The following is a 20,094-nucleotide window of genomic DNA, read 5'->3' as shown; positions in this document are numbered from 1 at the left end:
CGGAGAATTTTACATTGTAAAAGTGGTTTAGCACTGGACCAAGTACGTTACGTTCTGATAATGATTTTAGGGAGGGGTCTGCTGTGTACTTTAAATTGACATTATAAAGCATTTATATTACATAGAACTCTAAAATCCGGTAAAACAGATTTGAGATTCCCATAAAATGAACGAAAAATGGCACATGAGATTATTTCTGCCTGTATTCTAATTGAAATTTTAATCTGCTCAATATTTTGACTTATTTTTATTATGTAAGAATTTTGACATGTAAAAAAAACTGAAATATGTAATTGCTTATATTTCAAATAAAGATGCAGGATTTCTTTCAAATTTTTTTCTTTTAATTTATTCTAAATGGTTATCTCATCTCAATTAAACTAAAGGTGATTTGTAATGCTTTTCCCGTTTTCTATCAAATATTAAGTTGCTTATGAAAAAGAATTTACAAAATATAGATACAAATATTGGATAGGATAAAATATTGCAATTTATAGATTGATTGAGATGAAAAAGTCCTTAAGGTAAATCTATATACACTGAATTCAATAATTTTCGTTTCAGTTATTCTGTTCACGCATGTTTAGATCCAATTTTCTTGATTTATTTCTGCAACATCTGTAAACACATTGGCTGTGATGTTAAATAACTATATCTAAGAGACTATAAAACGGTTATTGGTTTTAAATAGTATTGCCGTGAGAAAAATGTTGGTTACATAAATTATACCATAAAAACATAAATATTTATTTTTAGATATCACCGTCGAGAAAGTATTTGTTTTATTGCTGTAATGTCTGACTAATCATACAATGAACCCTTACTCAGGCTGATTATACAATAGAACCTTACTCAGGGTGATCATACAATAGACCCTCACTCAGACTGATCACACAATAGACCCTTACTTAGGCTGATCATACAATAGACCTTTACTCAGCCTGATCGACTTGTATTCTCTTCATGCGATATTTCACATAGATAATTAAGTTACAGGATACTTAAAATTTATTGATTGTATGTTACTATGAAATCATAGAAAAATCAAAAATTCTTAATGCGTATAAAGTTAGTCTCTATTATTATGTACAAGGTTGCCGTATCATCGCTCTAGAGTAGATGCGCGTTATTGGCTTGTGTACTTCAATGGTTAAACAGTTCATCAAATAACATATTCTATTTACATGTTTATGTCATCTTGTACCAGGTAATTCATGGTTAACAGTTTACATTTTTGCATGTAAGTGTGTAGTACTTATAATTTAACTCTGAATATGCAATGTAGGTATTTTCATTTTTGCATGTAAGTGTGTAGTACTTATAATTTAACTCTGAATATGCAATGTAGGTATTTTTTTTAACAATGTTATCGAATCAAACAAAAACCTAATTTAACAGATAGATACACATTGATTTAAAATATGAAGTTTAATTCCATCATTGATATTATAATCAGTATAAGACCTTAATTTTTCCAACAAAACAGTCTTCTGAAAAGTATAAATCTAACGTGAAGGATTATAAGTAAATTATTTATACTTCAAACAAACTGTAGTAACTTCATTTCCAATGAATTTGATTGTTTGTTTGTTTGTTGGGGTTTAACGTCCGAGCAGCAATATTTCAGCTATATTCAGACAATGAACATGAAATGATAAAAAAAAAGGATGGGTCACAAGGACAACAGGGTCGACAAATTTTGATTGCCACTGGAAAAAGGGGGGATGGGTAAGGTCGGGCAATTTAGCCTCCTGTGGCGGAGCGCAAAGGTTCCTACTCCTATCGAATACCACAACAGGGTTCTTTAACGTGCGAGGAACGTGGCATCTTTCCCAACACGGTGCACCACTATGGTTTGCGGTCAGGTTTTCCGTATTATAGCCTGACAACCCCAGCATGTAACACGCCAGGGGTACCCCATTCCACCACCTGGGGCACACATCCCAGTTGCTCTGTGGGCAGAGCGCCTAGCCCCCGGCTAGGTTTCTGAGCACTATTTAGTCGCCTTATACGACAAGCTTAGCGCTGCTGCAGGCCTATTCTTTTAACACCCGGACCTGCACGGGGCTGAATTTGATTGAAATGGACGCACATTTTCTTAAGTTTTTTAACATTATAATTGAAGCACTGGATTCATTGATGTGTTTTTGCTTGTGCATTTTAACTCATATTAGCTTCGTTTAGGTTTTCATTCAACTAAAATATACTTTGATAAATGTAGTAAATTAAGTAGGCAGTGATTAACTTTGTATACTAAGGGAAGTAATTCAATTTTACATCTGAGGAATACAACAGTATTGCCCATTTATACTTAAAATCTTACCTGGCAGCTGGAATCCCATGTTAAAATCCATTTTTACTGAGGCCTGGGATCCTAAAAAGGAGATAATATTATTAACAATGCTTTCTTCGTATTCCTGTTTTAGATTTTGTAACAGACTTGATTGTTATAACGTGTATATTTATATGTAATATGTTAATATATTGTCCAAAGAAATATAAAAATATTACTAATGCCAGTTGTTTCAGTATAATCAGCGTTATGTCATTATTCCTAGTAATTGGCATAAGTTTAATCCCATGGTAATATTAAACCGACAATTAAAATCTGACTGAGCTACTGACAGTGGAGTCGACGATAAAAAGGCAAAAGGCAGTGATGACATTAAGTACAAGAAACCATTTCTTTTGTCCTAACGATTCGAAGTAGAACTGACGATGGCATTACAATGTCGTTCCCATAAAGGGATTGTTTCGTTTGTTTGTTTGTTGGGGTTTAACGTCCGAGCAGCAATATTTCAGCCATTTTCAGACAATGAACATGAAATGGATGATAAAATGAACATGAAATGAAAAAAAAGGATGGGTCACAAGGATAATAGGGTCGACAAATTTTGATTGCCACTGGAAAAAGGGGGGATGGGTAAGGTCGGGCAATTTAGCCTCCTGTGGCGGAGCGCAAAGGTTCCTACTCCTATCGAATACCACAGCAGGGTTCTTTAACGTGCAAAATATAACTACCATCAGGATACATCTTATAGCTTTAAATTATTTTATGAGAAGTTCAATATTGATGACTTAAATTCCTATTGTTAAAAAAACGTGGGTTTTTCTTGTCACTTAGATGTTTCATTTTGTTCTCACATTAATTTGGTAAGTAAAATTGAAATAATATAATAAGACTGCACTTCTAAAATTGTTTTTGATGTAACAAGACTTGTAAAGTATGATTTACTAAATGAAACATTTTTTTGTATTGGAAGTATTTAAAAAAAATAACGGGTTATCCTATATTTGTCCCTTTTCATTTATTAGGTACTACACTACCCCAAATGATTGAAGGGTAGTTTTTGTGAAAGTAACAACATATATAGTTTGATTTCTGAAGTAACATGGTTTCTGATCATCTCGTAGACTAAACCTTTTTTAATGATTAATTATTCGTTGAATCTTGGTACTTAAATTGAATAAATGAATGACTGTTATATTTTTTCGGTCCTTTTGAAATAACCTCAATTCCCATGGTGCACTTTTAGAATAACTTGCTACGTAATTGATGTTATTTCTTTATAGACTAAAAACAATATTGAGAAGGAGCCTAGTAAAATGTTTAACACCGTCATAGTTTCACTGTTAGCATAGTTTTGCCATGTGCTTGTGATTAAAAGTAATGTGTGTTGACGGGTCATTTTATGGAATATGGGTACGTGTCATTTAATTTACTTTATTGATATTAAACCATTAGATGAAAAAATTCTTATAAATCAAAATGAAATCGAATGAAATGAACAAAGAATTTTTTTGTTAGAATTATTTGTACAGTAGATACAGAGTAATCAATTGCTAGGGAACCGATATTCAAGGGGAAATCAAAATGATATATTCAAGGGTAAACACTAGACACGAAAAACAGACACACACAACAAAGAAAATGAAATAACCAAAATAACACGTAAAAAGAAACAAAAGTAAATGAGCATCTCGGACGCCACTAAAAACTTATAACGTAGACCAGGTGCACCAGTAGGGTAAGCGTCCTCGTTTTTTTTTATATACAACCGCCAAGTCGCTCATAAAATTTCACATCCTTGATAGGCAAAAGAGGGGAGGAAAGCAATGACATGGTAAAGTAATCGGTTTTCTCTGTGCAGGTAGATAAAACAATAATCCACGAGGCTTCTTAAAGACATGTTTGATTTAGTTTCTACTTGTCTTTACTTCATATGGTCCATATCCAGATGCAGAATAATACTACATTATGATACACAATTGAACTTTAAGTACACACAGGTTGAACATAGGACATCCCCCCTCACAAAAAAAATATCCTTTAAAACAAAACAAAAAATAAAACGGTATTCGAATCAAAAACCCCGACTGTGAGCAGTTCCTTCATCTTACAAGACACCTACCATACTGATATTTAAAGGTCAAGTTCAGTGAAAGACCATAAATATGTGAATGTTGTCTCTCTTGTAACGGTCCCACTGTCAGTCAACCAGATAAGCATATGAACAGAGAAACGTGGAAATAAAGCTTTATTCTACCACATCCTTGACTTAATTTTCGTTGCGGTTGTGGAATAGTATTATAAAGAATAGAAAATAGAAAATTTAAGGAGATGTAGTTTCTGTGTATGTTCTATACATTATTTCAACCTTAACAACTAATTAGTGGTAATGCCTATTTTGTTTAGCAAATATCGAAATATTTTTTAATGTCATTATTCACAGTTGTTAAAGTTTGTTTTGTTTGTTGGGGTTTAACGTCCGAGCAGCAATATTTCAGCTATATTCAGACGATTAACATGAAACGATGATGAAATGAAATAGGGATGGGACACAAGGACAATGGGGTCGACAAATTTTGATTGCCACTGGAAATAGGGAGAGGTGGGTAGGGTCGGGCAATTTAGCCTCTTGTGGCGGAGCCCTATGGTTCCTACTCCGGGAGAATACCACAGTAGGGTTCTTTAACGTGCGAGGAATGTGGCATCTTTCCCAACACGGTGCACCACTATGGTTTGCGGTCAGGTTTTCCGTATTATAGCCTGACAACCCCAGCATGTAACACGCCAAGGGTACCCCATTCCACCACCTGGGGCACACATCCCAGTTGCTCTGTAGGCAGAGCGCCCTAGCCCCCGGCTAGGGTTCTGAGCACTATTTAGTCGTCTTTTACGACAAGCTTAGCGCTGCTGCATGCCTATTCTTTTAACACCCGGACCTGCACGGGGCAGTTTACATTGTGAAGTAACGGTATTTTTGGGGTTTCATACGTGAAGTATGTGTGTGTATAACTATATCGCTTGCATTCATAATCGGCATGTTTCTAATGGTACATTTCTTTAATTTATCGATTGTTGTTTATTGATGCACTGTTGACATTTAGAGTGAAAGAAAGAGAATTATTGAGAATTATTAAGCCAAGATACTTGGTCTGAAGGCATCCGGTGTCATTACAACTAATTCTATAAATTTCTACACGTACACATAGAGTGAAAAACAAACAATATTGATTGATAGAAGATTCAAACTGGAGTAAATCTTTCCAATCCGTTAAGTATGTCGTTCATAGAGAATAAAGAAAATGAATACAGAGAACGACTTCTGAACATGTTATCACGAACTTCTGAGTTTTTATTACATAGAATGTCGTAGGGAACGTAAGCGTCTGGTTGTAAGTAAAACGAAATTTTAACTTTTGCATTGTTTTGCATTTGTGGTACTGGTTGTCATTTTGACTGATAACTTTCATTTCGTTTATTTTACCGACCAAAAAAGAAAAAAATAAGTGAAAATCTCACGAAAAAGAATAAGAACACGTATGATAGGAAGACTAATCATTGTTGCTTTTCCTCATAATATAGTATGAATTGAAAATACAATAGAATATAAACAAGCATAATTTTCAGTCAACTTAAGACTTTCAATGTTAGGCATAAACTGAGTGTGTATGGTGGTAAATTGTTTGTTTGTTTGGGTTTAACGTCCGAGCAGCAATATTTGAGCTATATTCGGACGATGAACATGAAATTGATGATAAAATGAACATGAAATGATGATGAAATGAAAAAGGGATGGGACACAATGACAATGGGGTCGACAAATTTTGATTGTCACTGGAAATAGGGAGAGGTGGGTAGGGCCGGGTAATTTAGCCTCCTGTGGCGGAGCCCTATGGTTCCTACTCCGGGAGAATACCACAGTAGGGTTCTCTAACGTGCGAGGAACGTGGCATCTTTCCCGACACGGTGCACCACTATGGTTTGCGGTCAGGTTTTCCGTATTATAGCCTGACAACTCCAGCATGTAACACACCAGAGGTACCCCATTCCACCACCTGGGGCACACATCCCAGTTGCTCTGTGGGCAGAGCGCCCTAGCCCCTGGCTACGGTACTATTTAGTCGCCTTTTACGACAAGCTTAGCGCTGCTGCAGGCCTATTCTTTTAACACCCGGACCTGCACGGGGCCTCGGATTAGGAACCATAGGGCTCCGACACAGGAGGCTAAATTGCCCGACCCTACCCACCTCTCCCTATTTCCAGTGGCGCTTCGTGCAGGTCCGGGTGTTAAAAGAATAGGCCTGCAGCAGCGCTAAGCTTGTCGTAAAAGGCGACTAAATAGTGCTCAGAACCGTAGCCGGGGGCTAGGGCGCTCTGCCCACAGAGCAACTGGGATGTGTGCCCAAGGTTCTTGAATGGGGTACCCCTGGCGTGTTACATGCTGGGGTTGTCAGGCTATAATACGGGAAACCTGACCGCAAACCATAGTGGTGCACCGTGTTTGGAAAAATGCCACGTTCCTCGCACGTTAAAGAACCCTACTGTGGTATTCTCCCGGAGTAGGAACCATAGGGCTCCGCCACAGGAGGCTAAATTGCCCGACTCTACCCACCTCTCCCTATTTCCAGTGGCAATCAAAATTTGTCGACCTCCCATTGTCCTTGTGTCCCATCCCTTTTTCATTTCATCATCAATTTCATGTTCATTGTCTGAATATAGCTGATATATTGCTGCTCGGACGTTAAACCCCAACAAACAAACAAACTATTTCCAGTGGCAATCAAAATTTGTCGACCCTATTGTCCTTGTGTCCCACCCCTTTTGATTTCATCATTTCATGTTCATTTTATCATTAATTTCATGTTCATCGTCTGAATATAGCTGAAATATTGCTGCTCGGACGTTAAACCCCAACAAACAAACAATCATTTCATCATCATCATTTCATATTCATTTTATCATCCATTTTATCGCCTGAATATAGCTGAAATATTGCTGCTCGGGCGTTAAACCCCAACAATCAATCAATCTTCAATGAACCATTTTTATGATACATGATGTAATTTTGTTTCATATCAATATCATTTCGTACTTTTTTCTGTTGATTTCATGGAAATGTACTTCGTAGTTGGGTTATGTGCTAAATATGTAAAATTTTACCATTATACAGTTTACTACTCCTTTGCTTGACCACTGTTTACTATAATTAAAAACAGGAACAGATACGGTGAAACGCAAAAAATGTACCATTGTATAACCCCTATAAAAATATTGAATACTTCCAGAGATCACCAAAAGGTACACAATAACTGTAATCAGTACACCGTCAAGTAAGCTCTGAACGGCCCGACAACAAAACTAATAAAAGCCATGGTAACAGAATGATGACACTCCTCAAAATAAACTAAAATTGTCTTAAATTTTATATCACGGAGCAGTGAATCGTTCGATGATGAACAACGCTGAGCCAAACATTTACTAGAAGACTTCAAAAGAAATTAAAAGTATATCTCGGTGAACGTATTAACACGATAGCACGACGATTCCAAATTATAATAAAATGAGTTCAATCGAAAATACATTTATTATAGCAGGACCTGCGTTAGGATATTCGTGTACCTCAAATATAAGGCATTAGGACTATTGTAAAACATGAAGACCATATTAATTATATCAAGGCAAAGTCACCCCACTATGTAAGAGTAAAAGACTATTTAGCTATTTGAAAATGGAGGTTGTTCCACGTGGGTTGTTCAAACCCTTAATCTGCTTATAATTGACTAATTTATTCTACATTTGTCGTTATTTTACTACTGCAAAAGATTTGCGGTTGTATGATGATATCGTGCTATCATCGTTGTCCATAGACACTTCATGTCGGGACAATAATTTGATTATAGAATGTATATATCTTTATGAAATTATCCCCAAGGTGTCATACAAGAAACGGAGCCTGAGATTGACTTTGGGATTTTTGACCTGAACTGCTAAGGAATAAGGGGTAAAAAACGGACCCGAACCAAGCATTTTCATGATGTTTGGACAATGACTTTAATAATTGCAAATGGATATCTTCAGTTGTACGACAAGGCGTCATATCACTAAAGGAAAGCTGGGATTGATTTTGGGGGTTATAATTCAAACGGTTTAGAAAATCAAAAACAAGCTTTTTCATCACAACTTGACTATGATTTGAATTAATCTCTTTAAAACCGTACCTAAAGTGCAACACCACCAAAAGAAGGCCGAGATGGTTGATTGTGGTGGTTATTACTTGAATGTTCATTAACAAGGGGGCTGAAACAAGCATTTTTATGATGTCGAGACAAGGGACTTTATTTATTTGATATTGTACTACTTGGCATACTACGCAAGAATCACTTGGATTGATTTTAGGGTTTGTGGCTTGAACTGATAAGGAATAAATAGCCAAAAGTGGACCGGAAATAAACACCTTTCTGATATACAGATAATAACTTGTATAAGTGAATGGGTCTCTTTGAAATTGTACCACATTGTGCCATACCAAATTTGGGGGTTGTGATTATTGTAATATCAAACATGAATGGTTCGTCCATAATCGCCCAACTTTTCAGGGTTCGATCTCTGCGGTCATATCAAGCTACACCCTGCGAACATTTCGTTGAACATTCTCCCAGTAGAATATCAGTGTTTGATGTAATTGGATAGAAGATAGATTGCATATGCAAACCGCATTTAAATGTGACTACAGAACTATAACAAAAATACACGAGTTGATGAGTGGGGGTTATGTTTAGAGCAAAAATGCAATGAAGTTATCGAAACAAAACTTAAATATAGAGCCTTAACCAAACATAGAATTTGACCTGCCTAAAGAATACAGAAAAATTCAATCAATTATTTTTTTCTTGACAAAGTTTCAATGCCGATGTTTATATTCTCATTGAACATCATATTTTATGGCTGGCTTCTGGACCTGTTCGTTGAATAAACACAAATTTAACAAAAAGGCACTACTATCCTAACAAATGTTGTGAAAGCGCAGTATGGTACCAGAAGCGTTCTTTTATGTCGCTAATATTGTTGCCGACTTCTTGCACTCGTAATTTCATTACTTTACATTTGCATACGCTTTGCATAATTATATGTTACTACTCCACATTAAGCTGTTGATCGGTGCCGTGTTGACCGTCATTACTTCATAAGTCTAGCTTAGTACGAGATCAAAATGTGTCTCTTTAAAATCATACACACGTGTTCTACGTGTGTTTTTGCTTGTATGAGAACGGGAAGTCTACATTATAAGATGAAATGATCGGTTCTCAGTAGCATTGAACATTATCCAGTGTCCTATTCAGACACACGGGCTCGTTAAAATTTACTATATAGGCCATATACATTATCATGGCCCGGAAATATATCATAAGCGACACAATGATCGCTAAAATTTTAGAAAAAACTTATGGAACGAAAAAATTACCTGCACTTCCTGGTGACCAGTTGTTTTGATTAAAAGGTCATGATGGTTACCAAAGGGTAATCATATCAAGGGAACCAAGATTCTAGCGGAAGTCACCCTATTATAGAGCAAATCGCATTCGTGCCATTTCGGATTTTGAAAGCAAGCAAATATCAGTGGCATAGAATATTTGACGATAAGCGACTTTTAAATACTTCAGGCTTTGATTTAATAGTAAATGAAAGTACTATACTCGGAGTCACATAAATAACATACTATTAAAATTTGAATAAAAATATTTTCTACGACTTTATTGACACCTACCGTCGTTTAAATTGTCTTAAATGACTTGCTCATTCGTTTAGCCAAACGGCTTCTCCCTAAACATTGAATCGTTAAATTCCGGTCAGATTTTAATTCTAGGTGCCAATATTTACATTGTAAAAAGTCGGCCATGTTTACAGTGATCGGGTTGCTAGGAGATGTTGTTTACGTTTAAATGGTTTGTCCAAAAACCGAAGAACCCAGAATGCATTTCGGCGTTATTTCGGATATCTCGGATTTATTTTACGCGAACAACGTACAATACCGAGAAGTTAATCAAGCAGACGATTGTCACCGGAGTTCGACGGGAACTTACGAACATTGTTTGTAAACAAATCGTCCCGTAGAAACCAACATGGCGGATATTAGTATGGGATTTTACTGTAAGGATTTGTTACGCATGATTTAAGCTAAAAGCGACTTGTTCAGGGAGAAGCCGTTTGGCTAAACGAATGAGCAAGTCATTTAAGACAATTTAAACGACGGTAGGTCTCAATAAAGTCGTAGAAAATATTTTTATTCAAATTTTAACAGTATGTTATTTATGTGACGCCGAGTATAATGTACTGAATCAATTTATATCGTTCGTTTGAATTTTTACACCTCAAGTAATCGTCAAGTTGCATTGATTACAAAGGACGTTACAAAAATCACATACCAATTTCATAATGCATCGTAGCAGTGCGCAAGTTTGCGTAATAGATAGGTTCGATGTCGGTTTACATGGAATACCTAGATGAATGAACACAAAACTCTCCGACAAACTGCGTAATCGAACTACAAACTGGTTGGCCTTTCCCAGTTTCGAAATATTTTCAAGTCGAAATTTAATTTATCGACATCCAGGTCGAAACTGTTTGTCAAATCATTCAAACTTGAGCCGTCAAAACCTCTGAAATAAAGCAAGTCCTTAGATACATGTCCCTCTCAACTAGCTACATTCCTCAGTTGATAAGCTTTATAGCTCAAGTGCTACACAATTTTCGCATAGAAACCTAAGTGTCATTTAAAGTGCTTAGTTTCTTAAGCATCTATTTCCAGAAACACGTACATTTACATAAACGCAAAAGTCTTAGAATACAATTTCAACAATTATGTATGGTGCAGACAACACTAGCCATGCACTTTCATCTGTGGCAACATCCCTTCAGCACCTGCGTATGGAGTGTTCATATCACAACTCATACGTTATTCCAGACCTTGCCGAAACTACGCAGACTTTTTGTATCGCCCTGGAACTCTAACAAATAGGCTTCTGGAACAAGGTTATGTTGCTACAAGATTGAAGTCATCCCTACAGAAGTTTTATGGTCGACATCATAAACTCGTGGACATGGATCATTATGGTGTATTCATCTGCACCATCAAAACTGATTTATTTAACGGGTCATAGATTTCCTTACTTCGTTTGTCTACCCCGGACTTGACTTTTTATGAGCAACTCGGTGGGTGTTTCTAGAAAAGCAGAGAACGCTTACCCTACCGGTGCACCTGGTCCATACTCCCATTTTGTTATTGGTTGCTCATTTGCTTTATGTTCTTTGTTGTGTATTTCTGTTTCCATGTCTGGTCTTTGTCCCTGGATTACTTTCTTTCGATTACCGCTATAACCTTGGTTCCCTTGATTACTCTATAAGGCCATGTAGCACCTTGAGCACCTGCAGCTCTATTATATTTGCATATGGCCAAATTAGCCCAACAGAATGATTATTGCAAAAAAAGCAATATCACTAGACCACAGACTGACACTATTCCCGAGGAAGGCATTATCGAAATTCCTATACCATCGTCTAAGCAACATTTTATTTCATTTTGTCACCTCCGGGCTTCCGATGTCACGAGGCGGTAATTGTGTTATACAAACACACAATGAGTGATACATTGGGATGGTTCCTGGGGTTATGCTACAGTACTCTTTTATAAAAAATGAGTGGCAAATGATAGCATGGAACCCCTTTCTTTATATAAGTTTCTTGATCGGATCCACTGTCCCCTTTTTGTAAATATTTGGATAAAATACCAGAAGACAGCTTCAGCATTCCGACTAGTTATAGCCTTGCAGGGTTTTCACTTCTATCTATATTAAGTCGACCTAACTATTTGCATTTGAACTTAAATGGAGTATGCCAAAGGAACTATTTTTCTGCGGCATTGTCAGATATTTGCAGATGCTATCAGGCTTTACAAATCTAAAGGCTATGGCGACTGCTATATCAATTCTGATCTTCGATCTAAATTGATAAAAAGCCAAAATTCTATATGACTGGAGGTCTGTTAAGTTTATAGAGGTTCAACATAACTTTACAAATGTAATTGTTGAAAGTATTTAAGAAAATTAAGACTTTTGGGGGGTTAAAATGGGGGAGCACTTTTTAGTGATTATATTTATTAAAGCGGGATAGCCATGATCTTATAGTAGACTAAAGAAGACAGTAGTGTCCAAGTATAGTAGCAGAACCATAGGTTTGCTAAAGGGACCTTAAGAGAGAGGGTTTCGGGGCTATGTTCACATGTTATCCTCAAACCAAATGCGTATTCCTTACATATGAACATTCGGACAATATGCATCTGTGTCCACACATGTATTTTATCAAAAATAAAATGTACCTATGGTAACATAATTAAAAAATAATCAGTTTCCTTTACAAAGTTTTGATGACTTCCCAAAATTAACCTAAAAAAACAATTTTATACGACTGCACGTAAATTGAGGTCGTGTTATGGTATAGCGCTGTAGACACCAGCTTTTCGTGCTATAACATGAATATTATTTGGTTGATTTTTTTATAAAATTTTACAAGGTTCCAAACTACAGAAGGAATGATGGTATTGATCTTTTGGTCATAGACCCTACGGTTGTCTAATAAGAGGTCAAAAGGTAGCAAAAATAAGCATTTCATAGATTTTAACTATAACTCCAGTAAAGGCATATGAATGTCTATGATATTGTTCCACAATATTGTATACTTTAATGATGAGACTGGGACTGATTATTTGAAATCCGATTCATGAGAATAAGAAAAACAGATCAACTAGGAGAGGAACACAATAAGTGCCCACTGGAATGGCGATACTTTGTTGATAAATTGTCCATCCAAAAGTGACAAATGTGTGATCGAGGAGAAACTCCAGCGTACTGATCACCTGTTGCTGGGTGTAGCAACTTTTGTCTTTTGTTGTATACAAATTTCAGGACAATACAAATTAAAAGAAACATCCCTTAACAATACAAGTAGATATATTGATGTGAAGGCTACCTATCTCTTATAACATTCATATCCCCGTGCAGGTCCGGGTGTTAAAAGAATAGGCCTGCAGCAGTGCTAAGCTTGTCGTAAAAGGCGACTAAATAGTGCTCAGAACCCTAGCCGGGGGCTAGGGCGCTCTGTCCACAGAGCAACTGGGATGTGTGCCCCAGGTGGTGGAATGGGGTACCTCTGGCGTGTTTGATGCTGAGATTGTCAGGCTATAATACGGAAAACCTGACCGCAAACCATAGTGGTGCACCGTGTTGGGAAAGACGGGGCCGCACGTTTAAGAACCCTACTGTGGTATTCTCCCGGAGTAGGAACCATAGAGCACCGCCACAGGAGGCTAAATTACCCAACCCTACCCACCTCTCCCTATTTCCAGTGGCAATCAAAGTTTGTCGACCTCATTGTCCTTGTGTCCCAACCCTTTTTCATTTCATCATCATTTCATGTTCATTTTATCATCAATTTTATGTTCATCGTCTGGATATAGTTGAAATATTGCTGCTCGGACGTTAAACCCCAACAAACAAACAAACATATAACATCCATATCTTTTCAGCGTCTGAATATAGCTGAAATATTGCTGCTCGGACGTTAAACCCCAACAAACAAACAAACAAACAAACATCTTTAAATATTGTGATTTTGTCTTAGACGAAAATATAAAATATACACCTTCAACTTCTGGTGCAAGTTGTAAACTATTTTGATTGAAGATACTACATATCATTCAGAGTCAAGTCATCTGAGTTTTAAAAAATCTTAAAATGTCAGTGTGTTACTTTATAAACCAAGTAAGTTTGCAACTATTAGAACAATTATCAAACATTACTTAGATAGAATGACTGTAGTTAAATGCTTTTGTCATGCATGAAACATCTCATTGAACAAACAGTGAAATTACTTTTTTTGCTGTAACCCATTTTAATGGGACTTTTCGAAAACCTGTCTATCCTACAGATAAACTGTATAATACTGCTTTTTGCCTTCGCTTGTTTGTTTGTTTTGTTTTGTTTTGTTTTTTTCATTTAGCAATTATTGCTTTGTTAACTAAACTTTACACTGAAACCTCTAGTTGTTTTTACTTTTACTTTTGTTTTGTTTCCAAATAATTGTATTTCATTTTTACTTTTTTCATAATCCTTAATGTCCTTTGATTTCTTGCTACCATGCCATTTTCAATTATTTTTTATGTTAAATTGATTACGCATTTGTGTAAAGTTCGTACACATTGGAAAACCGATCTACTCATACGAGTTTAAATTATCATTTGAATTAGGTCCTTTGGATTATTATCTTAGTATGTGAGATTATGGAAATTATATATACAGAAAGACAATTTTAAAGCCATTTTCTAATATCAAAGGTTGAAGAACTTATTTATGGAACCTTATAATACTCTGTCGATTTTTCATGTAAGATCATTTAAGGCCCGTCATCCATATTTAAAAAAAAATTTTTGTTTATTCTCGTAATATTTTTTTTTTACGCAAGGAGTCTATCTTTACCATGGACACACTATCCGGTGAGTGGTTTTCTTTTTAGTTGTTTTATCCCTAATGTTTTTAAAGGCAACAGTAATATCAAACTATACACATATTACATCCCGCTTTTTAAACGCATGCGTTCAATGCTTTTAAACTCGAGAATATACAAGAACAAATTATGTCCTCTTCATCACATTGATTGTACTTCTTTTTCATTTTTTCTTTTTTTTTCAACCTACGTCTTGTACGCGAAATGGCAAAAATGGATTGATATCTAACTAGGCAAACAATTAGGTCAACATGTGCAAATGTGTACAAACTATATGAAATTTCAAATAAGGCCGCTGTTCAAAGTTGAAAAATCGGCATGATAAGAGAAAATCGTAGACAGGTACATAGTTGATACTTGGGTTAACAATAGGTCACTATATACAAAAATACCAATTCCAGATTTCGATATGCTGCACACGTGTTTCAAACAAAAAAATTCTCTTGAGCAGCGTATGGATCAAATACACAAGAAGATCTAATTTTAAAAAGTTATTATTTACAAGAAGGATCGAAATAGGAAGCTAAATCCAGTTATAGATTGACCGTATTGAAATAAAATAATGGTCGCCGCTTGAAAACTAAAAAAAAAAAATCGGTAAATTAATTCCTAATTTTCCCGTGACAATAAGGTGTTTTGGAGAATATCTGTTACGTTACGCTGTGCGCAACAGTTAAATACAAAGTAGGATGATCCAAATGCGTTAAAGTCCAAAAACATGGCCTAAACATATGAAACAGAGACGACCTTCATACACAATTTAGAGTACCGCACGAAAAAAAAATTAAAGCACTATCAATATGAATTCACATAAAAAAACGAGAGGAACATCAGGTGCTCCGGAAGAGTAAGTATGTCCTGATTACCAGTGGCACTCGCCATAGTGATTATAATCCGGTAATAATCTAGCAACAAAAATGAAGCTCCGAATTACGCGTCAAAATGATATAGACAGATAAATCAGGCCATTTTCTGTGTTTTGTTTGCGTTTACTCTTAGAATAAGTAATGTTTCGACTAACAAACATATATTTGTATTTCAGTTCATCATTTTTTTTTGACGAAATAATGCATTATATATTTTTATGTAGGTATCCTGGTGTATAGAGTTGAAAAATAAAACGCTCAAATGTTGATACAGTAGATTTTTAAAACATAGTTTTGTATTTAAAAACTCATTCTTGAATAATAGGTAATGATGTTTTGGAAAGAAATAAGGTAATGAATTGAGACCAAACGATATGACGCTATTTGTAAGAATTCTGTTTAGTGGTTGACAAAAGATATGACGTTAAAAAAGATACAAAGCTATACATTACTCACCTCTGACAACAATGTGTGATCACTGGCATGTTCAAATATTGAAGGAATTATACTACACGGCTTTGGTCCATTTTCACCTTAGACAGTTTGGCATAAGCAAAATGCATTTTTTATATTTATGTCTAAAATCTAAAATGAACACACTCATGTTGAAGTTATGCAACACAGAAAGAAAGGTTTATTAGTTACTAATTAAATTTGAAATTAGAAAACATGAGCCCCGTGCAGGTCCGGGTGTTAAAAGAACAGGCCTGCAGCAGCGCTAAGCTTGTCGTAAAAGGCGACTAAATTATGCTCAGAACCTTAACCAGGGGCTAGGGCGCTCTGCCCACAGAGCAACTGGGATGTGTGCCCCAGGTGGTGGAATGGGGTACCTCTGGCGTGTTTGATGCTGAGATTGTCAGGCTATAATACGGAAAACCTGACCGCAAACCATAGTGGTGCACCGTGTTGGGAAAGACGGGGCCGCACGTTAAAGAACCCTACTGTGGTATTCTCCCGGAGTAGGAACCATAGGGCACCGCCACAGGAGGCTAAATTACCCAACCCTACCCACCTCTCCCTATTTCCAGTGGCAATCAAAGTTTGTCGACCTCATTGTCCTTGTGTCCCAACCCTTTTTCATTTCATCATCATTTCATGTTCATTTTATCATCAATTTTATGTTCATCGTCTGGATATAGCTGAAATATTGCTGCTCGGACGTTAAACCCCAACAAACAAACAAACATATAACATCCATATTTTTTCAGCGTCTGAATATAGCTGAAATATTGCTGCTCGGACGTTAAACCCCAACAAACAAACAAACAAACAAACATCTTTAAATATTGTGATTTTGTCTTAGACGAAAATATAAAATATACACCTTCAACTTCTGGTGCAAGTTGTAAACTATTTCGATTGAAGATACTACATATCATTCAGAGTCAAGTCATCTGAGTTTTAAAAAATCTTAAAATGTCAGTGTGTTACTTTATAAACCAAGTAAGTTTGCAACTATTAGAACAATTATCAAACATTACTTAGATAGAATGACTGTAGTTAAATGCTTTTGTCATGCATGAAACATCTCATTGAACAAACAGTGAAATTACTTTTTTTGCTGTAACCCATTTTAATGGGACTTTTCGAAAACCTGTCTATCCTACAGATAAACTGTATAATACTGCTATTTGCCTTCGCTTGTTTGTTTGTTTTGTTTTGTTTTGTTTTGTTTTGTTTTTCATTTAGCAATTATTGCTTTGTTAACTAAACTTTACACTGAAACCTCTAGTTGTTTTTACTTCTAATTTTGTTTTGTTTCCAAATAATTGTATTTCATTTTTACTTTTTTCATAATCCTTAATGTCCTTTAATTTCTTGCTACCATGCCATTTTCAATTACTTTTTTTATGCTAAATTGATTACGCATTTGTGTAAAGTTCGTACACATTGGAAAACCGATCTACTCATACGAGTTTAAATTATCATTTGAATTAGGTCCTTTGGATTATTATCTTAGTATGTGAGATTATGGAAATTATATATACAGAAAGAAAATTTTAAAGCCATTTTCTAATATCAAAGGTTGAAGAACTTATTTATGGAACCTTATAATACTCTGTCGATTTTTCATGTAAGATCATTTAAGGCCCGTCATCCATATTTAAAAAAAAATTTTTGTTTATTCTCGTAATATTTTTTTTTACGCAAGGAGTCTATCTTTACCATGGACACACTATCCGGTGAGTGGTTTTCTTTTTAGTTGTTTTATCCCTAATGTTTTTAAAGGCAACAGTAATGTCAAACTATACACATATTACATCCCGCTTTTTAAACGCATGCGTTCAATGCTTTTAAACTCGAGAATGTACAAGAACAAATTATGTCCTCTTCATCACATTGATTGTACTTCTTTTTCATTTTTTCTTTTTTTTTCAACCTACGTCTTGTACGCGAAATGGCAAAAATGGATTGATATCTAACTAGGCAAACAATTAGGTCAACATGTGCAAATGTGTACAAACTATATGAAATTTCAAATAAGGCCGCTGTTCAAAGTTGAAAAATCGGCATGATAAGAGAAAATCGTAGACAGGTACATAGTTGATACTTGGGTTAACAATAGGTCACTATATACAAAAATACCAATTCCAGATTTCGATATGCTGCACACGTGTTTCAAACAAAAAAATTCTCTTGAGCAGCGTATGGATCAAATACACAAGAAGATCTAATTTTAAAAAGTTATTATTTACAAGAAGGATCGAAATAGGAAGCTAAATCCAGTTATAGATTGACCGTATTGAAATAAAATAATGGTCGCCGCTTGAAAACTAAAAAAAAATCGGTAAATTAATTCCTAATTTTCCCGTGACAATAAGGTGTTTTGGAGAATATCTGTTACGTTACGCTGTGCGCAACAGTTAAATACAAAGTAGGATGATCCAAATGCGTAAAAGTCCAAAAACATGGCCTAAACATATGAAACAGAGACGACCTTCATACACAATTTAGAGTACCGCACGAAAAAAAACTAAAGCACTATCAATATGAATTCACATAAAAAAACGAGAGGAACATCAGGTGCTCCGGAAGAGTAAGCATGTCCTGATTACCAGTGGCACTCGCCATAGTGATTATAATCCGGTAATAATCTAGCAACAAAAATGAAGCTCCGAATTACGCGTCAAAATGATATAGACAGATAAATCAGGCCATTTTCTGTGTTTTGTTTGCGTTTACTCTTAGAATAAGTAATGTTTCGACTAACAAACAGCCCCGTGCAGGTCCGGGTGTTAAAAGAATAGGCCTGCAGCAGCGCTAAGCTTGTCGTATAAGGCGACTAAATAGTGCTCAGAAACCTAGCCGGGGGCTAGGCGCTCTGCCCACAGAGCAACTGGGATGTGTGCCCCAGGTGGTGGAATGGGGTACCCCTGGCGTGTTACATGCTGGGGTTGTCAGGCTATAATACGGAAAACCTGACCGCAAACCATAGTGGTGCACCGTGTTGGGAAAAATGCCACGTTCCTCGCACGTTAAAGAACCCTGCTGTGGTATTCGATAGGAGTAGGAACCTTTGCGCTCCGCCACAGGAGGCTAAATTGCCCGACCTTACCCATCCCCCTTTTTCCAGTGGCAATCAAAATTTGTCGACCCTATTATCCTTGTGACCCATCCTTTTTTTTCATTTCATGTTCATTTTATCATCCATTTCATGTTCATTGTCTGAATATAGCTGAAATATTGCTGCTCGGACGTAAACCCCAACAAACAAACAAACAAAGACTTACAAACATATATTTGTATTTCAGTTCATCATTTTTTTTGACGAAATAATGCATTATATATTTTTATGTAGGTATGCTGGTGTATAGAGTTGAACAATAAAACGCTCAAATGTTGAAACAGTAGATTTTTAAAACATAGTTTTGTATTTAAAAACTCATTCTTGAATAATAGGTAATGATGTTTTGGAAAGAAATAAGGTAATGAATTGAGACCAAACGATATGACGCTATTTGTAAGAATTCTGTTTAGTGGTTGACAAAAGATATGACGTTAAAAAAGATACAACGCTATACATTACTCACCTCTGACAACAACGTGTGATCACTGGCATGTTCAAATATTGAAGGAATTATACTACACGGCTTTGGTCCATTTTCACCTTAGACAGTTTGGCCTAAGCAAAATGCATTTTTTATTTTTATGTCTAAAATCTAAAATGAACACACTCATGTTGAAGTTATGCAACACAGAAAGAAAGGTTTATTAGTTACTAATTAAATTTGAAATTAGAAAACATGAGCCCCGTGCAGGTCCGGGTGTTAAAAGAACAGGCCTGCAGCAGCGCTAAGCTTGTCGTAAAAGGCGACTAAATTATGCTCAGAACCTTAACCGGGGGCTAGGGCGCTCTGTCCACAGAGCAACTGGGATGTGTGCCCC

At 36.0% G+C, this 20,094-nt stretch overlaps 1 long non-coding RNA gene across 1 annotated transcript; it reads left to right on the top strand.

Annotated features, from left to right (window-relative positions):
• The first annotated feature begins 1,207 nt into the window (after positions 1–1,207).
• Positions 1,208–18,171, top strand: LOC148621860 (uncharacterized). Its single transcript, XR_015921243.1, has 3 exons — positions 1,208–1,240; positions 14,801–14,831; positions 17,861–18,171. It is a non-coding gene; the product is annotated as an uncharacterized LOC148621860 (long non-coding RNA).
• The last annotated feature ends 1,923 nt before the right edge of the window (positions 18,172–20,094 follow it).

Source organism: Perna viridis, chromosome 3 (assembly GCF_037379345.1).
Source record: "Perna viridis isolate PV_CMFRI_1.1 ecotype Kerala chromosome 3, ASM3737934v1, whole genome shotgun sequence".
NCBI lineage: Eukaryota > Metazoa > Mollusca > Bivalvia > Mytilida > Mytilidae > Perna > Perna viridis.
The sequence above is the reverse complement of the archived record's forward strand: the minus strand, read 5'-3'. Positions and strand labels throughout refer to the sequence as shown.